General features: G+C 40.2%; 1 long non-coding RNA gene across 1 annotated transcript; it reads left to right on the top strand.

The window, feature by feature from the left end:
• The first annotated feature begins 19,292 nt into the window (after positions 1 to 19,292).
• On the top strand, positions 19,293 to 23,302 carry LOC136360663 (uncharacterized). The gene is made up of 4 exons (XR_010743485.1): positions 19,293 to 19,374; positions 20,161 to 20,187; positions 20,813 to 20,892; positions 21,550 to 23,302. It is a non-coding gene; the product is annotated as an uncharacterized lncRNA (long non-coding RNA).
• The last annotated feature ends 2,456 nt before the right edge of the window (positions 23,303 to 25,758 follow it).

Consider the following 25,758-nt stretch of genomic DNA (forward strand, 5'->3'; position numbering starts at 1 on the left):
AAGGATTTGAGATCATGACCCCATGCATGCTGACATGTTCCTTTTTCCCCCCAGTCATCTGTTCTCCTCTTAAGCTGTTTCAGTGATGACAGAGGTGTGGGTCCACAATGGGAAGGGAGCAATAAGAGTTGGAGGGCAGCACTTTTTAAAATTTCAGTCCCTTCATAGAAACAGAGCTTGTGTATCAAGGTAATGCGTCACTCAGTGGCTGGCCAGAAAAACGTCCCATTGGGCTATGATTGAATGGGGAGACTATTGCAATAGTTTTATGTCTTTGCTTCAAAAAATAAAAAAATACAAGTGTACTCTTCGTGCCCTCTTTATTTTGCCTGTTGAGAAAAGCCCAGTCTGTCAGTCAAGGAAAAAGCTTCCAATTGTGTAGCCTGTTAGAATCATTGCATTAATAACATGTGTTTACTACTGGGAGAAGCAGGCTCAGTGTGCTAAGATTTTGTTTGTCAGTCAGTCATTGGAACCCCACTGTTAATCACATACAATGGTTTGTGGTTATGCCACAATTTAACCCAGGTTTAAAAATACAAACTAGAGCCTTGGTGGTCTGCTGAGAGCAGTGGGTGGAGCAAAGGTATTGGTTAAACCTGCCTTGTGGCCTGCTGGCTTGGAGTACTGTACGAGCTAATCAAATTTATTAACTCAAGCCATGACCAGAATGCTCACACGGGTGAGTGTGGGTGGGTGCACCCAGGTTAGGCTACATTTTGGCTGCATTCTGCAGGGAGGAGGAGAAGCAAGGTTTTGGCTTCCCTTCCACAAAGTCAAATTGGAACCAGATATCAACTGGATTTTGGGATCTCTGGCAGTCTAATAAGGAGAAGGTATTTCTTTTTGTTGTTGTGGGTTTTATTTATTGATGTAGGGAGTGGCTTAGAAAAAAACTGAGGGAGTTTCAAAACTGAATGCCGGTGGTATTTGATGCATGTGTGTATCATTGCTAAATTGCCCCCTGCGTGCCACTTTAAAGGCAATATTACAGGCACAATCTCTGACTACACAATAACGAGGTCTGAGTGTGGTTGCCAGAAAAGGGAGAGGCGTTTGGCTACTGAGACAAAGAATACTGGAGAGGCAGTTGAGTATCTTTATGTGAATCTTGACCTTCTGGCGGAGGTAGGAACAGCCAAGTGACTAAACCATCTTTCTTAATTACAGCTAGAATAGGGTAAGTGAAAATTCCTGTGTGCCACAGAGCTGTAGAAAGTATCATTCATAAACTGCAGGACTTCTAATACTCTGAGAAGAATATATTCCTCTCCAGAGATAATTATATCCATTTCTCCACATTACCCTACAGCCCAAGACTTTTTGTAGGAACCTCTTCCAGATTTAGAGCAATGTAAATGATATTTTTAAATAGCAGTGTTAGGATAAAGTCAGTTCCATACATTCTTATTCAAATAAAACAGCTTAGCCTCAATTCTTTTATTCTAAATAAAGATTTCATTTATCCTAATTGCTGAAATTATAACCAGCAAAATTACTGTAATTTTGAAATGCCTAAGCAGATTCATTCATGAAGGCAGTGAAAAACCTATACTTGTTTTAAATTTATATAGGTTTGGGTTTTTTGCATTTCTGATTAATATGCATTAAATCCTCACTGCTAGGTTTTCTTACTAAGAAATTAAATTAAATGGATTGAGATTTGATGAAGGTACTTTTACTAGTAAAAGCATTAAGCTCGGAAATGTGTGTAATATTCAGGACAGCACTGGGTTTAACTCTAACTAACAGTGAGTTGAGACCATCCTTTGCTCATCGGGTCGATATTCTACAGAGAATCCTTCCCCTTTGCCCTCCTGCCCCATCTCTACCACTCACAATGTACTCTACAAGATCCTCTTTTTTTGTGGTTTTATGGGAGCTAGAGGGGAGCTTTGGAACTGCACAGCATCTGGGACTGGTTAAACTGTGGCAAGGAAGCAAAAGACAAGTGCTAATAAGAGGTGAAGAGGTGAAGACTGAAACATCCTTATACCCAACCATAAATCTGCACCTCCTATAACTATTAAAGTCAGTGGGAATATTGTATGTGGTGGCCTTTGGGATAAGGTGACCGTAAACATCTCCTCCCTCCCAGTAACAGTGAATTATCATTTTGGAGCTTGTAGTTTGTCTGCATTACATCTATCTGAGTGTCCTTTCCATGGGTATGTAACTGATTTTTCTGTGCTGTGATGATGATGTTTCCAGTTCAGTGGCAATATGCAGGTTAGGTTCAGACTTTTAAGTATTTCTGAAGGGAAGTTTTTAGTCAAGTGGAGAAGAAATTTCTACAGGCTAATTTCTTTCAGAGATGTAATGCTACTTGTATGTGGCACTCTAATTTCAGTGTTTAAATGATGCCCTAGCCTGGCTTGATGACTGAAATGGGGTAGTGGCAACTCCAAGTTAGAAGTCAATCAAACATCTGCACATCCTGAATGCACAGTGTAGTTTGCAAACAGGCTGGCTTGGGCAACATCACTAGTGCAGGGTGACATGCAGAGCAATTCTGTCACCTGAGTTAGCAATGGTACTTAGGTATCAGGAGCCTTTATTCATCAGTTCTCAAATAAAAGCCTCCTAGTTGAAAGCAGATGTGTTGCCAGTGAGCAATGTACAGGATCTCTGGTACCCATTCCAGCAGGGTCACTCATTCTTTCCATAACATATGCTGGCCATTCCTTTCCTTTTCTTGTAAACAGTATTAAACCAGGAGTGAGGCAGTGGCTTGTAAGCAAGTACAGCTAATGTCAAATTTAGGAATTTTTCTATTTTAGACCCCCATGCTTCTGTCCAGTCATGGAATTCCCTTTTTCAGGATCTAACTTGTGGGTTAGAGCATGTTCTAAGTGAAGAGAGGAGAGAGATTAACAAAAAGAGAGAAAATAAGGATCATATAGGCATTGTCAGACTTGGAAAAATGTGGATGTATTAATCACCACTACCTTTGACACTTGAGCTGTATCCATACTGCAGAAAAACACAGTCTTAACTTGATGTGACTGACTGAGCTGAACAAAACTGTGAAAGTAACAAAACAAAACAAAACAAAAAACCAAACAACCCAATCAACAAAGACCAAACAAAGCAGGGAAATATTTCAACCAAATTAACATCTCAAGTTCCGCCCTGATCACTTTATAGGCTCTAAATTTTTGGCAGTGTGTCCTATGGTCTGAACTCTGAAGTCTATGAGTTTGCATTTTTCAGCAATTTATGTTTTTCTTTTCCTATGATCATTATTTTTAGAAAAATTCAAAATAATGCTTTGTGACTGCAAATGTCTTCAGTATGCACATTGTTAGCACTTTGTCAACAACGTGTGATTTTCAATGTGTACCTCTGAAAGATACAAATGAGTGACTGCTTAGCCTCAGTTGAGTTGTAGCTGCAGACAAGGCTAAAACACATTTGCTCACATAGGAGAATGTGTGGTAAGCTGGTACTCTGTGCATATTGTCTTTCTGTGTGTAAGGAGAGCACAGGCTCAGCTTCACATTTTTGTTGCCTGTTGATAGGTTTTATTCTAGTCTGCACAGATGTGTCCTTCAGAATGTTTGATAGAAAGGAAACAAGAATGTTAGTTAGAAGATATTAACTGGCTCTGTTGCAGATATATTTCTGGGAGTGGGTTATGTTTGAGAAGCTGAACACATCTTCACTGTCTGCCACCACACAAAGTTAATTCTCTTAGTTGTGTGTCATAACTTGGCTTTTCATAGTGCTAGATGAAAAAACTTAAAGTATGAGTAGGGAGAGACTGTGCTTCCTTCTCTTCACACTGCCATTGCCCAAGAATTCAAGGAAGGCGGATCTCCACTCAGACATATGTGCATCTTTTAGAGAGATAACACTGTCCTGACCATCCTTTCTTCCCTGAGAGGTGAAAAGAATTAAAAGTGGTGTGAGGTTCTGGCTACATGGCAAAGGAGAAGGTTCAAGTCATTGCTTTAGGAGAATGACTCTATGTGAGAAGTTGCCCAACAAATTTTGGCAAGGAAAAGTTGCCACTATAGATTTACCACTTGTTCAAGTTGCCTTTTAGCCTTGTTTCTATCAGCTGCTGTACCAAATGGTCCAGAAGAATTACCTGGAAGCTGACCTTGTATACTTATATATGCTGTATGTGTGCTTTTATACAGATATATAGATTTATTTTTTTTTTAAAATACACACACATGTACATATGTATATACAAAGCTAAATGGAGAACTTTTGCATAAATTCCAGGCAGTTAGCAGCTGTCACACACTCTCATTCTAATGTGACTGTGAATAACATAAATGTTTCTAATCTTTCTAATATCTTTTGCCAAACACAAAACAAACAACACATTTTAGGTTGCCATGTAAAAGAAAAGAGAGTGAAGTCCTTTGGCTGAAAGACATATCAAAGCAAATATATTTAGTTGGTTCTTACATGAAATTTAGGTTTGGGCATGGCAAGTATAGTTCTCTGTGGTGTTACACTCAATGTTAGTATAAACAGAAGTTTGGTTTTAGTTTCTTCCCCCCATTTGATCTTTAGATTTGTCCCTTGTTTTGCACATTGTATTAATTTTGTAATTAGAATTCCTAGGAAAAGAGTAGAATGTACAGAATCTGGATTCTGTCACTATAAAAGCTATGGGTCAAGGAAGCAATTCTCCCAAAGCTGTGAATTTCTGTTTATGTGGATAAGACAAAAAAAAAAACAACAAAAAACCAAAACAAAACAAAAAAAAACCCCCACACTTTATCAGAACCAGTTGGATGCAAAAAATAGTTACCAAAACTGCAAGGACAGATTTTCACATGGCACTAGTACAAAAGATACATGTTCCAGTTGAAACATTGTTTAACTGGAAGTGGCCTAATTTCAGATCATCAGGAGCCCATTTTGAGTTTCAAACTTTGAATTTTAGAGGTAGAGAGGAACATTGGCTAAAAAATTCCCAATTTTTTAGAAATTAATCCATATTGGGTTTACATTATTTTTCCAATCTTCATTTCCCCAGAAACATGCTTATGTAAGAAGGTGCACTCAGAGAGTGGGCACAGGGACTCTGAAACTCAACCAGGTGTGGAATGACAAAAAATACAGAGCTGGTAATATTTGAGCCATTTTTGCTGTTTTGAATGTTCTGCAGTTCAAGACTCAGATCTACATCTGTCACAGAATTTAGCACTGCATATATTTTTATGTCACTTTACTCATGCTAATTGGATGAACAAGGAATTTGGAATACAAAGGGAGTGAGGGAATCTGGCAGTGCGACATCTGAGTCGGGTTAGCACAGCAACACATGGATGTACATAAGTGCTTGCCAGCTTTCATTTTCTGATTATTTCAGTCTATTGCCAGTAACAGAACTTTGCTGACTTGGGATTTATGGCCATGCACCCATGAAGGGCTCTTCACCTTGAAATGCCACTTTGAGCTCACCTCTTGGGTGGGCATCCTGAATGCCTGGGAAGGGCAGGCTGAAGCACTACTGAAGGACTTGTGCTTTGATTAAAGAGAACCAACATGCTCACCTAATTTTACCTCTTTAACCTTTAAATTGCTAATGTGTTCCTGCTCTGTTTAACACGGAGAGAAAACACGAGTCATTTGCCACAGAGATATGGCACGTTTAAATGGAATTTGCCAAAGCCTTGGGATGTAAGACGTTCACTTTTATTGAAGATTTGTAAATATTCTGTGAACAACACAATGACTAAGATATGTTAGAGTACATGTCAGGGGTAAATTGCTTACATACCCTTCTGGTTTTGCTCTGACTACCTCTCCCTTCTGTCAAAACAACTTGCCATAATTAGAAAGGTGGTTCCATGCTGGCCCTATAGCCCAGTCTGTAGGAGTTTGCACACACAGAGCAATGTTTGACTAATAATTCTAATTTATAAACCATCAACAATCCTAAAAACAGATTAGCCAGCGAGGACTTTTTGTGACAAATACCATGGCACTTTTCCATACCGAACCACATAAAAGGACTCTGGGTCAGAAAAATGCATTCATTTAGGATCAAGTCTAGCAAAAGTCCCATGATTGCCAATGGAACAAGAATAACACCCCTGTTGCCAGACTTTTCCTAGGCAGTGGGTGGCCATGGATAGAGTGCTGTCCCTTCCCCCACCAACATAGTCTGTGTGTTACAAGTTGATTTCTGTTGAAGTCCAGCAGCTCCACACTCTCAGGGTAGCTGGCTAACAGCCTGTGCTTGCATTCCTGCCTGGACTGCAGGGGCTCTGACAGCAAAGGTAACCGTGATGGTTAACTTCACTCCTGGTATGGCACAGGCCCGGTGGAAAACCCTGACAGCTTTGGAATTGCACACTGAGGTTCAGGAACACAGGGAGCTCTAAACCACCTCTACCACCTCGCCGACACCGCTGGGTGCTCAGATCTCAAGATGAAGCAATTTATCTGTGCCAAGATATAGCCTGAGTTATGCAGCAAGTCAGAGCCCTTGAGAAACATGAGCAGCCAGGTTCCTCTGAGCCAGTGTGGCAATGGGTGCAGCCTCTTCTCCTTGAGCACAGACCCAGACCCGGGTGAGGGGAGCCACTTGCAGCTACAGGGAGAGCCCCAAATGCCCAAGTGAACTACCTTGTCCTGCAAGGACACCCCAAAGCAGGTAGAGCAAGGCTGTAAGGACTTGAGAAACAGGGTGAGGGTTTCAGCTGCTTAGAGAAGAGGATCAGAAAACTGATGTGCTTGGCCCATGTGTTGGCTTCACCAACCTGAAGGTATATTCTACTGATCAGAAAGCTGTTTACCAGCTGAACAGAGCTTTCTCACCAAGAAGACATATTTAGGGGGGGAAAAACAAAGTGCAAAGCAACAAAACAACTGAATAATTGAAACAGAAACATAATCTTGGAAGATGATGAAAGTTAAGAAAATGGGAAGGGACCAGAGGGATAAAATATTTGCCAGTTGCAATATTTATTTCCTCTAGTGACAGAACTCTATGATGGGTGGATGAAGGTAAATGAGACTTGTTTATAGTAGATTTATGTAAATATAGAAGAGCTTTTCCAGGACCTACATATATCCACCAAATATGAAAACTGTAGTAAATTATTACAGTAAAAATGTCAGAAGCTTTCCTGAGATCAGCAAGAAAAACTCCTTGGTCCTTCAAACCCAGCTACGCAGCCAGTCTCCTGTGCTACTACCCTTACCCACATCCATGCAGGCTTGAGATGAGCTTAGCAGCATACCCTGACTATCAACACCTCTGGATGCTTTATGTTAAAGGGGAAATTTAAGGCCCACTTTCATGCCAACTTCTGTCTTTTATGTGCATATTCATAAAATACATGCTGCAGTTCAGTGATTGAGTTTTCCATCAAGCTAGTTCAGACTTTTGCCAAAAGGATTGGTCCCACCTGTCCCTTCCTGTGTTTGCTGTCTTGTGCCAGCACCAGTATTTGTGTCTGTAGACACACTTCCCCAAATACAGGGTACAGGCAATAGACAACTGAGCCAGGTGAAAGCTACATCTCCGCAGAGCTTTATCTCATAATCCAGTATCTAAATCTCTTCACTGGTACCAGCCTTTCCATGAGTGCACTAAGTAATAAAAAACAACTATGGTTTAGGTAAGTCCAGTTCAGAGTCACTGGATAAACCCTGTGGGCAGTAAAGACCCTGTGTGACATGTATAGATGCTGTGCTGCACGGGTGGGTTGCCCAAAAGAAGCTGGAAGCAATTCCCCGTGGTGAATTCCCCATGCACGCCCAGTTCTCAGCTACTGCTGATGTTTCGTTCTTCCCGTGTGTGCTGGGCCTGCTGTAAGGGACACCTTGGCCAGGGCACGGGCATGGCAGTGCTGTAGGTGTGCCACATTCTGCTCTGCTGACACTCAGCTCATGTCTGCTGTGTGCTCCTGAGAGAAGGGGGAGGAGGAAAGAAGGGAAAAAAAGCCCATGAGCAGAAGCAGCAGGAGCTCACAAGAAAAGACCCTCCGCAAAGTTCTGTGTCCCAGATCTGATGCCTGACTCACAAAGCTTCACAAAACCCCTTGATACGCCTCCCTGCTGAGCTGAGCTGTCTTCCCTGCTTACCTTTGATCATAAGTAGTGTGTTAACTTATAGATTGCAGTTTTCTGGGTTTGTGCCTTGCTCATACAAGAATCTATAAGACATGGGCTAGATTCACATGTGCTCTCACATTCCTTCCAGAAGAATGTAGAAAAATCAGAATGTAGCCAGAAGTCTCCATCTAGTTTGATTTTTCTTTTCTTTAACACTATCTCAGAGCTGCCGCACGTAGGGTATTGTAGGCCAAAGTTTATAACACTGCATTTTAACTGCATCTTTCACACAGCTCGTAAACCAGATTTCCAATGGCTGTAATTTTAAATTTCTCTCCTTGGATGCAGTGGAAAATGTGACTTTCATGCTTTTCTGTATATTTACAGCATCATAAATAAGACGCAGATATAAAATGTTTTAAGTACACCGATATGCTGTTTTAAACAAAGTAGTGAAAATATGTAGCATATAGTGTCTAGTTGTTTTTATTTCTTTCAAGGCTAAGATTCCTCCTGCCTTCATAATTTTTAATTTTGCATAGTTCACGACTTCTTTATGTGCTGCACCTCAAACTAAACAGAATTCAAAGTCAAATGAAACTTGGGTGAAGAAAGCAAGCATGCAAAAAGGCTGTGTGTTATTGCTGCTTACTGTAGATTTTAGGGTTTATAGAGTTCCAATAGACTTTTTCATCAAATTTTCAATCTGTGATAGGTTTAATATCCAAAATCTTATGAAATCTTTTGACAAAACAATCCTTGAGTTGGTATTTGACATGATAATAACTTTAAATGAACCAAGAAGTCTTTCTATTGGTAGAATTGTTTGATTATAATCACTTTCCCTAACTGCAGCAGTACGTTTATTACACATTATATGTTTATTGAACTATACCAATCCAACAGGTTTATAAAATGAATAATTGCTAAAAAACCTGCTTATTATTTAGGGATATATTACTATCATTCATTATGTAAATAACTGGTAGAGTATATAAACTTAGTTGTTTAATTTAATTACTGACCTGATAGAAACATTTTAAGCAAATTTTCATCTTTTAAAGGTTAAAATCTGGATGTATTTTCTCTAAAGGAATGGCTGTGTTCAAGCAGAGATTTCTAGGTATTTCTGACCCTCTTCTCATGCAAGCGGACTTTGGGGTTTTTTGGGGTTTTTTTTTTTTGTCGTTAAGTGTCACTCATAGAAGTGGAAAGCCCTGAATGTAATAAAAGATGGTGTGGTCTCTTGGTCAAAAAATGCAGCTGATGTTCTTGAACGTTCTGCTTCAGTGAACCCCTCACACACCACACATGGAACCAGTAAAGGAGCACTGTTTCTTCCTTGAAATGGGCCATGCTTTTTCGTTTGAAACAACATGTGTTTCTGCTGGGTGTTCTGTGGTTCTGTCTCAACAACATTACTCAGAGCTCAAATACAGCAGGTATCAGCCAAGGAACTCTCAAGTATCAGGGGGATGAATAAATCATATTTTCAAGAAACACCCATCCCTTTCAAATAGATACACAGCTATACATCTGAGACATAACTTGCTTGAAAGAAATAGTTTAATCTCACTCTTCCAAAATTCGAGTTGCCAAAGGACTTCCAGTAACAGCTTAAATGAAAGTCACAGGAGAGGGATTGAGGCCTCAGTACCGCTGGGGACTATAAAAACCAATCCCTTTCCTCGTGTCTGTTCCACTGGTGACCTCTAGTGCCCAAGGACAAGAACAGGTTTTCAGAGTTTCTCCGGACCATTGCTTCGAGAGAACGGGCAATAAAGCAGTGACTTTTTTTTCCAGTGTGAAAAATTCTGACCTGGCCTTTCAATTCACTGTATTTTAAGTGCAAAGTACCAGTATAGAAACTTAGTGCATCAGGGAAAGCAAAATATTTATGCTAATTGTAAGACTGGAAAGCTTCTTATTTGTAAAAATGAATACTCTGCAAGATTATTCACATTTGGACCATCTGTTTCAGGCACTTCTCTTTTCCTCAGTCTGTGAAAAGGAACGAAACCTACATTGCAAATGTTGTGCTTCAGCCAGCACATGTGACTGAGCAGATGACCTTCAAGCTTGAGGCCTAAATGCGTAACAGTGTTGTCAACTAACTGGAATTTACCTGAGAAAATGGGATGGCTAAGTACCCACTCAAATAGCACAATGGTTCAGAGCTTGATTTTTAGTTAATATGATATTTATTTTAATGTAGCATGCTCTGACATGACAGCAAGCTATTTTCTATGGGAAGGCATAAATTTAGGAAAACATGTCTTAGGTATTTCCTTCACAACAATATAGTTGAATGGAGATGGAATAGAAAAGCAGCTCTGAACTTGACAGCCATCCTGTCAGCTATGGAAGCAATGGGCAGTCACAAAGATCCAGACATTCCATGTTTCTCGGCCAAAGTGCTTTTGGTAGATGTGACTTCCATGAAGTCCATCTCTGCCTGTGACTCAGACTTTAGGTAATGAGAAATTTTCTTTGGCTGATGTTAACTCAGTAATGTGCAAATAACAGCTCCTGTTTAGCAGTGTTAACAGGAGTAGATTAAACTGTGCCCTGAGAGAAGTGCTAGAAAATTTGGTATGAAGGAGTTAATAACTGAATGCATGCATGAATACTTTGAAGATAGATATTTTAGTAGAAACAAGAAAAAGTACATAAATCATGCTTACAGCAAGGCTGGAATCTCAGATCTCTCCTAACAAGACTGTACCCTAACCAACAGCAGGAGCCACAGAACCATAGAATACGCTGACTTGGAAGGGACCATCAAATCCAACTCCTGGCCCTGCACAGAGCATGCCGACAGTCACACCATGTGCCTGAGAGCATTGTCCAAATGCTTCCTGAGCTCTGCCAGCCTTGGTGCTGTGATCACTGCCCTGGGGAGCCTGTTCCAGTGCCCAGACACCCTCTGGGGGAAGAACCTTTTTCTAATGTCCCACTTCAACTTCCCCTGAGGAGTTTTGCTCTCACATCCTGCCCACCATTCCTAAGCATTTCGCTGCACTGTAATCGACTTTTAAAAGACTCCCAGTAGTCTCCTAGTTAGTGTAAAGGACACTGGGAGTGTGAACTTGAGCCCCTCTGGCAGTCACACTTGCACAGCCTGAGCCTGGACCGAGGCCCCTTCACAGCTACACTTCCCACGCTCGCAGGTTCCCTCACCAACCCCAGGTTTCCCATAGCACAGCCTCCAACATCTGGATCCTTAAAACAGTTTAATCCTGGTGCAACAACAAAGTAACAGCTCAAGCTGACACCTCCGGGGAGGGACCCCAAACAAAGGAATCTCTGGGCTTTTATATTCCTCAACATCGTATTGCTGAAGGAATTGTGTCTCCAAGTGCTCTGAAATGTAATCTCTTACAGGAGAGATGGGCAGACGCCCTCTCCTCTGTTTATGTTGTAGAACAGAAGGATGCTGCGATGGATTCTGAACTGAAAGTCCTGCATGAATGAAGGCACTGTCCTGCAGCTCTGTGGCAGGAGTCTGTGTCACAGGGAGCTCAGTGTTGTCGTGCCATTGCTGCTGCAGAACAAACCTTTGCTGTGATGTGGTAGCACACAGCTCAGCCTGCAGGCTCCCTAGGTTGCCACTCTGACCTGCCTTCATCTCACTCACCACTGCACAGGCATCTTCTGCAGAGCTCTGATGTTTCCCCCAGAGATCAAATGCCTAGAGCTCTTGCTCTTTCAGTTGTTTATTGGGTCTGTCCTGAGAGGGCTAATGGCCTAGGGTTGAAGGATTCAGCCTTGCAGTTATTGAACATCTCTTGAGTCAAAGCATGTGTATGGATGTGTAAGAGACAGAAGAGAGTGTGGGAATGGGAAGGAGAGGAGGTGTGTACAGAAGCTGGTCTTCCCTGTAATATAAACCATGACAAATCCACTTGCACATAGAGAGATGTCAGTGCAATCCTCAAATCTGTGTGTTGGGTGGCAAAGCTGATTACATGACTTCATTGCTGATGTCATTTGGTGGCTGTGGGCAGTGAACACAAGCCACCTAGCTGCAACCTTTTAAGCTTTCTGCAGCTTATATAAGAACTTAACAGAACAGTAAAAAGTTCAGCAAAGCTTCAGAATGGGAAGTCTTTTTGTATTTTAATAAAGGCATAGGAAACAGCTGACATCTTACTTCAAACATTGGCAGAATACTCGTAAGGTAAACATTTTTACCCTGTTATCACATTGGCTGTCCAGCAGCAGTCCTCTGGCCAGAATCTGTGAGGTGGTAGTGATCCAAAGTGCTGCACACACTGCCTGAGGAATGCAAGCAGCATTAGTACTCAGGTAGCAGAAGTGTACCACTGGTTTTTAAAGAAGGCCAAAGCACTGCTCTGCTGGAAGCATCCCTGCTCAAGGACCTGGAGGCTCTGAGTACCTTTCTGACAACAGCAACCTCTTCAGAGGATTCAGAGCAGGTATTTCCTGCTTTTAAATTGTTTTAGTGGCTGAATCATCCATAGTCTGTGCCAGAAAGTAAAAACCATAAGGTGACTCATTATGAGTGTGAGAATATAAGATCTACTAGTTCTAGAACTTTAAAATATTTTCAGCTGGAGTCCAATTTTCTTTCAAGTGCAGTTTGACAAAAGAAAAAAGCAAATAAAAAAGAACAACTTTAGGTGGCATAGAAAATGGGTCAGTCAACATTTTCAACTAGCATAAAAACTTCCTAAGTATTTTCAAACTCTTTTTGCTTGCATTAAAGTGTATAACTGTCCTTCTGCTTTACCAGAAAGTTGGAGGTATGCAGTTATATCAGTTAGCAAGGTATGATAAACTTTTGAGGTAAAATTTCCTTCTTTAAATTTTTAATCATAATTAAAATTTGTAATTTAAATCAGGGTATAGTTCCTGCTCTCCTCCTCTATGGCTCAGAGCAATACAGACCCAGTGCTGGTCTCTGAGCACTGGGGTTAGCACATATGAGCAGTATCCTTTCAGGGGGTCTCTGTCATGTTTTGATTCATCTGAATGATAAGGGTACCCAATAATTTGAAACAACAACTTTCAGGCCATCAGGAACGTTGTAGACTTGATAAACTTTGGTTTTATTATTCTGTTCCACTGATAAAATTGGCGGGGGGCGGGGGGGGGGAGGCACAACCCTCCAATTGCGAATAGTTTAAATTTAAGAATGTTGCACCCATCAGAAAAATGAAATGCTTTACTCTCTAAACATTCCTACTAAACATCTGGGAAATCTTAGCCTAAAAACAGTGCGGCAGGCACAATGGAAAATCCTTGAGAGTGATGACAGCTCTGATTTCACATGTATTTATAATCCTGCTCTGCGTTTATTTTCTTGGGATTTCTGAACTTGACAGAGACAGATATCTGAAAATAACTGACATGCTAGCTGTCAGCCTGTCCTTAAAATGTGTGGTCAATAGATCAAGGGAACTAAAACACAGGGGGCACAATGTTACTCTCCATTACAAAATATAGAGAGGATGAAGCATTTTATAGTTCTTGAGTGAAATGGTCATATGTGAAAAAATAAATAGCTGACAGTCTCTCACTTCAGCAACTTGTATGTGGTGCTGAAGGCAAACTACTACCTGCAGTCTGTGAAGGAAGGACTTTGCCACTGTAACACAAACATGGAAGCATGAAAATGAGAGCTGTTGCTACAGGGGACAAACTTTTGCCTGGTTTGGGGGTAAGATTTTCACCAGGCCTGTGAAAGGTCCTTCCTCAATACATGGGATCATTTTGTGCAGTAACTTTGAGATAATTGAATTCAACGTGCAGCTCAACCTCCTTTGTTCCTGTAGGCATTAGGGGTAATCCATGGTTTTGGCAAGCAGGAAAAGCAGGAGAGACCTAAATGAAACTAAAGCTGCTTTGACAGGAGTTTTGTGTTATACATGTCTGCAGTTCCCAGTACAAAGAGGACAGTTTCTTCAACTTACCCATACAGACTGCTGTGACAATGAATTAACATAAAAGGCCAATTTCTGTGTTAACTTTTGTTATGTTATACAACTTATGTTACTTTTAATTCAAAAGGCAAAGATAATTCTCCAAATATGAGGTGCAAGACAGCAGTGATTGCTTGCTGTCCACAATACTGAGACTTCTTGTGTGGTGTCAGTAGTTCTGCCAAGGTAAGCAGAAAGAGGAATGAACTACTTACCTCCACTTCCTAGATCTGCTAGGCGCTGCATAAATTTTTGAGAGAGAACCTACCAGTGAGTGGCTGCAGATCAGACTAGACAAAATTTCTTCCACATGTTACAACCACGTTGCTCATTAACCACAGAGATTCAAGAATGCTGCCCAGTTCAGTTATCTCAGTTGTGGGTGATGGCTTTGTGAAACAAGAGCACTGCACAAAAGGCACTAGGGCTGGGAAAACCTGCCAGAGAGGAATCCTGGCAACTCATTCCTCAGAGGGATAAGCCCTGCTTTTCCAAGGAAAATTCAGCAGGGATATTCCTGGAGCACCTCCTTGCCTAGAGAAAGAACTGTAAGTGTGGGTGTACATTTATGTATGTATGTATGAGGACCAAAAAACAAATGGTAGGCTACAGTATGTATGACTGAATCTGCAGGAGCAATGATTCTGAGTCACCTTAGAGTAAATATCCTGTTAGAAAGACCTTTTGGTTTAGATCTGCCATTTACTATTTCATAAGTAAGTAGAATCTGTCTTGAAATCAGATCATGAAACATAATAGAGTTTTAATGTAATAATTGTTATTTTTTCAGTCACAGTTCTCTGTGCATATCACAGCTCCCAACCACCTACAATAGAGTAGATATGAAAATTAGTGCATGTGTGACTGTCATGTCTCACTCCTACAAAGAAGGGAACACCCAACATTCCTAGACGCCAGTGGTGGAAAAGGAACAAATTTCAGAGGGTCTGAAGAACCTTATCAAGTGTTATTAGTAAATTATACAGTATATTTGCTGTCATTTCAGGAACCCTGAGGTGCCTCTGTTTGGATGTGTGAGGACAAGAATAGGACTGCAAATGAGAATACAAAGTTGAGAGAGATTGTAAAAGGGTTCCAGATATTTGGACAACTTCCTGGGGAGAACTAGGCTGACAAAATCCTTCTGAATTTTCCAGTTTCCAGCAAACGTGTTTATACGTGTCTTTTTAAATTTTCTCTTACTTCCATGTTTTTTATAAATCCCTGTTGTTTGTCGTACAGTGCATCTATTGCTGCTTTGTAAAATTAGGACGTTGGATTCAGTCTGGCATTCTTGCTAGCAATGGCAATGACAGCAGATTTCAGAAATGCAGAATATGACAACCAGGGCAGGGAATTCCAGAGTATTCCACTGAGAACATGAGCTCTTCAAACTTGTCTCTTGCATGAATACTTTTTTCTGTGTACACGAGAGATGCATGAAGATATTAATTTCTCACTCCAGTGAAAATGTTTGTAAGAAGGCAGAGAAAACATAATTGTTACTGGACATAGCCTTCAAACAAAGTCTGAGATGAAAATATCTGTTACACAAGCGTTCTTTGGGAGAAAGCCTTTGAAAGAAAAAGGATGTATAATTAAAGTGGTTTCTTACACTGGTTAGCAATGGACTTGGAAGCTAGAAAACATTGTACCAATGTTTCTGACTGCAAAAGTCTGCTGTAGCCTGATAAATGTTCAGAATAAAAGATAAGGGTGTGCACTAAAAAAAAGCTGTTAATGACACATTGATGCAAGCATTAGGCTGTCCTGTGGAATGGAGATATTTGTCCAAATGCTTGTTATTCCTGCTTGTTTGTCACTCCTGAAAGTCCAGCTGGTATCTTTTTCATGGGTCCAGGGGGACACAAGTCGAACTGCTGTGTACCTCAAAAGAAATCGTCTCAGCAGAGAAAGCAGGTGAAATTTTGACAGCAGGGTGATAGTTTGCCAAGAAAATTGCTTTTTCCTGACAAATTTATTTATTTTAAATTCAAATTATCAGTAGTCAACTCAGCATTTTCTATGGTATACCCTCTGTTGAAGTTCATGCTTCTGTCAGCCCATCTGGAGCACTGACCATCAGTTTTGAGATGGACTTGGGAAGCAACTATGGAAGGCATAATAATGTTTCTTTAAATGGTTCTAACTATCTAGATATGTGAATAGTCATTACATTTTACAGGCTGGCACCGGTTTTGCTTTGGAAACTTAATTTTATGGTGCACTAAATATTTGTGAATGTATCATGATCTGTGACCACTGCCAAAGAAAATGCCTGGCTCTTGCGGGCATTTCACTTCCATGAGTCCAGGGTTTTCATCTGGATGCATTTTCCATACTTACCAAGAGCTTTGAGATCTACACACTCTCTTTGTAGGTGTGACATACAACAATATCCTCATCAAAACTGGCGTGTTTTAGGAAGTGAGCAGTTCAGAATTTGTCTTACAGATAAATAGGACTTGGTGTTCACCTGTTGGTCTCGTGATTTCTGTGCTTGCTGCACACTTGGTGAAGTGTGAAAGTCCTTTTCAGCAGATTCAAAACTGCTGGAGTCACAGAGCCCATTTGGCATCCCAGCCCTTGCAAGAGCTGTTTCAGGAGCCAGTCTGATTCAGCCAATAAGCAGCACAGCAGAATGATAAGAGCAGCAGGGGCAGGGTTTTGAGGTCTGTGGCTTTTGGTGGCACTTCTTTGTTGTGGAGACAGTGACTTGGGGATTTTTCCCTGGTGCTTTTGCCCTGTTCCAGACACACACACACACACACACACACACACACACGAAAAACCAAAAAAAAAAAACAAAAAACAAACACAAACAAAAAAAAAAAAACAAAACAAAAAAAAAAAAAAAAAAACAAAAAACCAACAAAAAAAAAGAAGATGTTGAAGACAATACCTGTGTTCATTCTGTTGTTTACAGGTGAGTGAACATTTTTTAATATTTTTTTCCTGTAATACTAATACTTCCTCTAGCTAATACTTCCTCCTCAATACTTGCAATTACTTCTTAAAAATATTCCTAAGTACATTCTAAATGTTAATTCATATGCCTTGATCTCTAAGCACAATCATTGAAAGTGTTTTGTCTGTGCATTATTATATTGTACCACATGAATGATTACTTCAGTTATATCTCTGTCAGTAAATTAAGCTTAATCAGTACACTGATGCTTAAAAAGCACACAATTATTTTGCCATGCAAATATCTGTGGCACTCCTAATAACAAAACTTCAAGAATACTTAAGGTTATATTATAAAGAAATCCTCTGCAGGTACAGAAAAACACGTGTAGATAAAAGGTATGACTTGTTGCAACGTTAGTCATCTTAGACTCATTAATGAATGACAAAAATAAATGCCAGTTATGACCAATATTCTAAAAATCAACAATAAAACTAGAGAAATGACATCTACAGCTCATCCCTTTTTATTTGTCTGCACTGCTGGTTACAGGTGCAGTGGCAATATCTCAGTGATGCTTCAATGAAACAAAAAAAAATTGATTATTTCAGGCCTGTCAACAATAAGCACCAGGCTTTCCCACCTGTCCCACAAGGACTTTGTAGATACACTGAGTAGAAGTGAGAATGGCTGGGATCTCCCTCTGCAAGTTTCATGAACTTCCCAACTGCACCATTTGCACCATCAGGACTGTCAGGACCCCCTGTATCAGTTCTGTCTAATGAAAACGTTTATATTTGACACTCAGAATTTGTGACTGAATGTTGTATTAGACAGACCTGACATAATTTAAGTATAACATTAAACAGTAATGAAAGGGGTTTATGTTTGTCCATTAGAGTTTGTGACTAAATTGGATCAGTTTCATAAATTTCCACCAGAACAGTTTCCTTGTGAAAGAGGAAAAAAAAATAGGATTAGTCTATTGTGCAAAGACATAAAGGACTTTCTTCTTTACACCTCTAAAGGCTGCAATAGAGGGAGAATTTAAGAAGGTGCAAAGAGGTGGAGGGGAGTTGGCTAATGGACCTTCTTATCATGAAGGCACATGTGTTCTGAAACAAGCCTGGCTGAGAATTTATGCCGTCCCTCTTCTAAGGAGTCCCTGGAAACACGTATATCACCCGTCTGTGCTGAGCTGGGCCCTGCTTGGCAGAGTCCTAGGAAGGCTTCCAAGTGACAAAGCAAGTTTCTCTCCTAACCCTGGAGTAACTGTAATGCATTGCTAGTAAGGGCTGCACGTCCTCAGGGAGAGGCAGCATCTGCCCCTAAGTACTGTTGGGTGCACACGTCTGCTCTCTTCCAGAGAAACTGGGGGTGGATGTTATGTCTGGAGGGGATGCTGTAACTCTAGGGAGGACTTTGTAGGTAGCAAACCCCAGGGGAGACCAGAATTAAATAAGATGTTTGGTAATGTTGATTTTTTCAACTCATGTGTCCAAGAATTTGACTGGGCAGAGCTTTGCCCTCCTGTGATGTTTCAGAGGCCATGTGGGATCTCCTGGAATTTCTGCTTCAGTAGAAAAGGTTTTGTTTTGGATTGCTTTTTATGTCACAACTGTGGCTGTGAAAAGCATCTCCTTAATACTCCAATAACATATTAAAGCCTATAGTTTTACTCTCTTCCTGTCATTAACAAGAAGTTCAGGAAAAGTATCTTTCACCCCTCCCCAATTATTTTTCATTAATTTGCAATAGAAGGAGAGAAGTAATGTGAAAGAAGAGGTTTTAATTATATTTGTTGATTAACGCCAGCAAATGAGTGTCATCATCTCCATCCATATGATTGCTTCCCATTTGAGAAGCATATAGGGAAAGAGGAAAACTGAGAATGAGGATGAATATATGAATAAACATCCCAGATGAGTGAACTGAGCTGCCATATTGTGTCAACCCCCATCAAAGCAAATGAGGGAGTTTTCTAATTTTCACAGAGAGCCCAAATCTAGTAAAGGTTCTGCTACTGTTCCCTTATGGATTTCATTTTCTTACTCCAGACCAAGGAAATAATAGCTGAAAAGAATGTCTGTGATTGTTTTAAAAGCTGAGTAAATGGCAGTGAGAGGAACTTTTTCTGAGAAATATCTTAACAATTTGAACTGAAATTGTTAAAAAAAAAAAAAAAAAAAGATGGAGGGAAACATTCCAAATGTTAAATAGCAGGCAAGATTGTCCAAGTTATGAGCATTTGAATCCTATAACTGAAATTATCAAACAACCTTAATAATACATGGTATGGCATACTCTAGCAATAATTTATTGAAATGTTTTTAATTTTAGGATATCTTCGTAATGCTCAGACTGAAGGCACAACACAACCTGGGGAGATCCTGCACACAACGACAGAAGCTTCCAGAACAACCCAGACCATTGTCCCACCTTTTCATTTGAGTCCTGGAGATGAAATACAGGAGAGTGATCATGATCCAGGTCTGGTTTTTAAGTTGTTGCTTCTTTCAAATCCTGAGTCAGTTCTTCCCTCAGGTGTGCACATCTGAGTCTTGTGTCTTCCACTTCTCCACTGTTGTTTTCCACCCAATGAGTGTCCTTAGAAGAATGGTGCGCACAAACCAATTTAGCAGCAATATAACCCTGTGATTGATTTAAACAGCTTTCCACCTGTTTCTACAGAGATGAAAGCTGAAGCACAAAGAGTATTTCAGACATGTCAAATAACACAGCTTAAATAATTCTCTGTCAAGGGGCAGGAAATACATAATTTAATATAAAATGCCAGGCATATTCCATGTCCAGTGGCCAGCCTCGTATTCTGTGCCCAGAAAAGAACACTAATGAGGAAGTTAACAGCAGAAAAGGTCCCCCAGACCTGTGAAGTGTCTCTGTGCAGCACCTGCCTCTGGGTGTGTCTCAAAGGCCACGCTGCTCCTGCTGGGCTTTCTGGAGGCTTTCTGGAGTGAGTGCTTGGTCAAGCTCCCCTCTGCCCTCCACACCACAGCTACAGGCTGCATGAAGCTTCCTACGTGCAGGCTCAGAACACTAATCCTTTTTTTTGTGGGGCTTTGGGGGGTGGTGGTGGTCTCCACAGCAACTGCTGGGGTAGTGTTAGTAGCTGAAGTGCCTGGGGTTTCACCTGCCCTCCTTATTTCCCCCTTTCGTTGTCTCTCTGCTTCTTATACTGAGGTAGGAAAGCCAGCTTTAGCTCCATTACACTGTGCAGTTTTCTCAAATTTCTAATTTTTCTTATTTCCCTCTTAGCAGAAAGAAGTCTGCCATCTCTAGTGAGTAAGTTGACAACTTCAACATATTGTACTTCTGCTTAAATAATTTTTTTCTTTACCTAAGTTTTGAAATTTTAACTTCTTTTACTGCAATTGGTTTTAGAATACAAAAGCTATGTATGGACTTGTCATTAGCCTGAAAAACTCTGATTTCATATAATAGTATTTAAGTCACTCCTTAACTACAAGTCATGGTATTTCTCTGGTGATTTGAATAATGAGTATCACTCGACTAGACTAAACCATAGTAATTTGCTTTCTTATTACTATTAGTTGGGCCTTTTTCTTTTAATAGACTCTTATATTAATTTCTTTTAATAAAATCAAATATTAATTTTGTGATCACTAATAACTATTGCTCACAAAACAAAACAAAAAAATTGGAGATTAATCAGAGCACATATTTGTAGTGCCAAAAAAATAAAGTACTCTAATGATCTGTGACATGATTGTTTTATTTTTGTACAAACCCAGACCTGAATGAGATTTTTGTTTGTAGGAAAAATCAAGACCTATATTTTAGTGTCACATTTTTTGCTACATAATTACCCACTACAAATGTAGGTATTAATTTTTTTCCTTGTCTTAATGGCTTAGAGTCATGATTACCTTTCTTTTTGCTCTTCTAGTGGCAGGAGTCAGCATTGCCCTTGTGCTGCTTTGCACTCTTATAGTTGCTATTTTTTGGTATGCGTGGAAAAAATCACAGGTAAATCCAATTTTTTTCCTTTGGATATTTGTTACTGTGTATATAACATGTATATTATAGAACAGGAAATTTCAGCTTTCGACTTGTCACTCAGATTTCTGATGTTCATTTGCACTGTGGTTGCTTTTCCACTGGGAGGGTTAGTTTTTTGAGTTTTGGTTTTTTGTTCACCCCTGAATGGCATTCTTAAAATTGGGCAGTTTATAATCAAAATTTAATTCACCTCAGCTGATTTCCCTTTCTGGGTAAGACCTGCTCACATTTTTGTAGGAATGGTTTCTGGTTTGGAGGTCTTTTTCATAGAAGGTTCTGCATCAGCAATGATAATTGAAGTGTTTAAGTAAGCTTTATCTGTCTGAATTGTTTTTGATCCTATAATTGCTTAACATCATTTATCCTAAAATAACTTATCACAGACAGTGTTATCTGTGATGAGTTAATATTGATAAAAATTAAAATATTATACTAACTTACAATAAGAATAAATGCAGTAACACTGTAGAAACAGATATGCAAAAATTGTCTGTTACTGAAACAATTTAATAAAAAGGAAAAAATATGAGAAGAACTAATGTTCTATTGACATTATTGGCTTTCCACTTGTGGAGCTCAGGTGCACACTGCAGTGATGATAACCCATTTGTGTTTCTTTCACAGGAAGGTTCAATGGAACTCAATCCTATCCCCTATGGTGAGGCTGGAGTGTCCTTTCGAAACCCTTCTGTGCCTGAGAGCCAGCAGAAGTGGCCTTCTGAGAGAGCAGTGCCGTGACAGCAGCAGAGCTGCTGCATCACCTCTGGGAGGAGAGAAAACCCTCTCCATCGCAGATAGTTAAACATAGTTAAAAATCGTTAAACAGCACTCTCAAAAGAATTGTATCTGCAAGAAAAAGTTACATTCTAGAAGCTATGAATGTCTTTAGAACACTTGGACTATTTTCTAATAAATTAAACCTGCACAGGAACACCACCATTGTTGAGATTAGCTGGAATGGCCACTGTTTGTGCTTGTGTACTTGTGAATTTCTTATTGGAAATGGCTCCTGGAAGGTTTGAGCTTCCTAAGTCTGGCTTGGGCCACGACTAGTTTACCAGCATAAACAGTGTCATTCCAGTGCCTGGGAGTTTCCTAGGCATTGGTTCATTTGCTAGTCTAGATATTGTTATCATTTACAGTTTATTATAAATTGCACTTGATACACCCACCCATTCATGGTCAGGGACTATTCAAAGATGACCACTGCAAACTTCTGCTTGCTCATTGTGCTATCCAGGGGAAGAAGTAGTGGAAGAGTGACAGTATCATCCAATAAAATTCAGGTTTCCAGGTTTAACTGATTCTTAAATTTTAAATGAATGTAATAATAATCAAGAGTGGCTCTTGCACTGTTTCTTCCCCTGAGTGAGTAGCACTGGCTGGTGCCAGGTCCCCTCAGCAGCCAGTGAGTGCTGTGGGGCTCTGGCTGAGCAGGAGCTGGGTCACCTGGGGCCCAGAGGACACACGCCCAAAGGGCTGCCCTGCAGTAGCTTGGCACAGGCAAGAGGAGCAGAGAGGTGAGGGGATTGCCTGAGACGGCTCCATCAGAATATTCTTGGGTGAGCTTCAGCAAGTGACCCTTATTCCTGAGACTGAGCTCCTGGTCTGGAGGGAAAGACCAGTAGTATGTCCTTAGCTTGTATTTATCTGTGAAGATAAATAAATTTAAAAGTGTGTAAGCCCCACAGCAGTGAAGCTACCCTGAGAGCTGTAAATTGGCAGGAAGGCACAGACTCTGGTTTTATGTAAATCATCTCAAACCAGTGTTACTTTTCCCAGTAACAATAAAGAACTGTATGTCGGCTTTCAAATTCAGGCACCAGCTGACATTTTCTACAAATAAAGGCAGTTTCTTCATGAAACTTGAAAAGAGATTTTCAGATTGCTTCTGTGAAATAAAATGCAAAGGAATATTTGAAAACTCATCCCTTTTCCCCTCAGCTCCATAGATAACAGTATCTTTTTAATTTCTGTTCATTTACTCTGAGTTTACGAATGAGGTAATTGTATGAATTTTATGTGTAGCAATATTATTTAGGGTGGAAGAGTTTGGCTAAATCTGCTTTCTATATGGTGTTTCTTTAATGTGCATCTTCTGTTTGTCTTTCATTTAATAGAAATTTTGTATGTGCTTAAATGCTTTTTTAGATATTAGATCAAGAGTGCCCTGGGCAACAAACAGTGTTACTTGAATGCATGGGAAATCAGAGTAACAAATATTTGTGAGGAGTAATTCATATAAACTATGTTTACAGTGCTTTTTAATTGATGCTTGCAAATGACTTTGCTTTTAAAAATGCTTTCAGAGTGGGTGCAAGTTTTTTCTGAGCTTTTACAGAACTTGTGTGCTAGAAATAATATTTTATATTTGTTATTTGGTTTTCATGTTAGTCATTGCACTGTTGAAGACATTTGTGCCTGCTGAACACGTTTTCCTCTACCTTGGGTGGCCACTCTGAGAGGAGTGGACGCTGAGTACTTAGCAGATAAACTACTGTGGGCTTGAAATTCCTTGTGTCAATGGAGCCTGAGCAGCAGCTGGGCTGACACAGGTGCAGACAAACTGGGGCTTTTTGGCCCACAGCCCTGCAGTTCCCTGGCTGCCAAGCAGGGGAGCAGCTCACGGGAATGATGGAGCCGTGGGGGAGAGGGCAGTCCCAGCTTTCTGGGAAACAGGGGAGATGGTATTACAAAACTTGAGAGACGCCTGTTCTATGGCTCAGATTTGGAAACGAGACAGGGAATAAACGGAAAGGGAGCACTCTGTGGAAATCAGGAAAGCGCTGATGAGCAGAAGCTGTGGATATGAAAGTTAGAGCAGCAGCACAGCCTACCTGTGATTTGATTACTCAATTTAAAGGTAAGCACGTTTTTTTAGTTTATTCATACTTCTTTTCTGCTATAAGAAAGATGAGTAGAAATTGCCTCAATTTGAAGGAAATTAGTTTTATATCAGTTAGAGATGAGTCTTTTTGAGTACAAGAAGAGAAAAGCAAACTACCCAAAGTGTTGTTGGAACCTTGCCAGATGGGGATTACTTTTAAAAGCAGATGACCCAAATTACCCTTATTACCAGCACAGTGTGAAGAAGGTTGCAGTAACAGTTTCTGCAGGTCCCTTCAAGCTCTGAATTTCCAGTTTCCACCAACTACCACAGCAACCACCGACTACCACAAACACAGTTATGTTTGTATAACAGCTTGTTTCATTTGTGGATAACTTGCAAACGGTTGAAAAGCCCTCTACACTGCAGCCAGCAGCACTAGGAACAGGTGCCTTAGCAAAAAAATAAGCATAGGGCAGGTGTGGGTGATCTTCCTCACTTTGCCTTCAGACCTTCTCAAATTCACTGCCTTTTCAGCAGTGCAGACTTGACCAGTGCAATATGCTGAAGACATGAGTTCCACTGCTCAAGGTCTCTTTTCCTTCCCTTTAAAAAATCTGATATTGTCCTCTTCATCGTTTTACTATGAGCAAAACCTTTGGACAGTTCTCTTTCCCTTTCCCCTGCCATTCATATTACAGGACCTCTTAGCACAACTGCTTTGTCTTCCAGACTAACAGTGTGACTTATCCTGCACTGATTTAAAGTTTAGGACTTTATAAATGTGAAAGCACATCTGCTTTTAATAACTGGAGGCTAAAAATGGAAAGCTTACTGCACTTTCTGGGGTAATAATGGCAATTTTTACAGTTTCTACAAAATTTTTAAAAGTTCGTGTCTGCACTTATGGTGTGAAACACGAGTCTGAAGAGAAAAGGATGTGTTTGGCTAAAGAATGGACAGCATTTTCATAGTCATTTGTGTTAGTTATGTACATCCCTGGATTTATACACGTTAGCCATTGCCAAAGCAAAAGATGTACTCTTGCTTACCATAAGGATGAACAGAAATTGAAAGGTTCACCACAGGTTGCATTTACCTTTGTCTCATAAACAGGAGAAAAAGTTTTCAATATGATTAATATTGAAAGCCAGGCTGTAAAACTTAGACATCTTTGACACTTAAAACCTTTCTTATGCAAAGTCATCCTTCAGGCCTTGAAAATTTTATTTGTTATCCACTTGTTTTCCATTCCTCCTCTGTATATGCTAGAAACAAACTCAGCAGCAGCCAGCATGTTCTCCTGTCTGTAAAGGTTTAACTCATGAATGAAACCAGATAGAATATGGTAAATATGATATGGGGTGAATAAAGACTGCAGGGCTCAGGGTGTTAATAACAATATGTGTATTTATTTAGACAGAGGTAGGTGCAGCCACTCCTGCCAGTCCATTTCATACCACCTCAAACAAGAATGTGCAAGCACCTTGCAGTGCATTGTCAAAACTCAAAACAGAGGACTGCTCTGTTCAGCCAAAAAGCAAAACATCCAATAGGATAGTATTCAAATAATTGGCCATGGCTTTCTGTTCCCTCCTGTGTGTGCCCAAGCACAGTATGGACACGTGACAGAGTAGGACATCTGTGCTGTCTGATTTGGGGACATAAAAGAGTGGGAATGGGGTGTATTCTAATGTGTGCCAGTGATAAGGCTTGTGTGAAATATCCCTGCAGAGATAGGATCTCCTGTGCCCCTCCCTGGCAACACCACTTCATGGTGGACATGACTTTGTTTATTTCTGGCTTGGTTTTTTTTTTTGCATAAAAAGGATGTTTTTAACAAAAAGCAACAGAATTTCCTTTGCCATGTTTGTGCCATCAAAAGTGTCACCATACAAGGAGAACTTTTTCCTGCAGTTAATGAGAGATCATTTATAGCTGTAGTATAGCTTTAATAAGTGGAATGCCTGGGCTGATTTTAGTGGAACTACTTTGTGCATATTTCA

The sequence above is a fragment of the Sylvia atricapilla genome, chromosome 4 (assembly GCF_009819655.1).
Source record: "Sylvia atricapilla isolate bSylAtr1 chromosome 4, bSylAtr1.pri, whole genome shotgun sequence".
NCBI lineage: Eukaryota > Metazoa > Chordata > Aves > Passeriformes > Sylviidae > Sylvia > Sylvia atricapilla.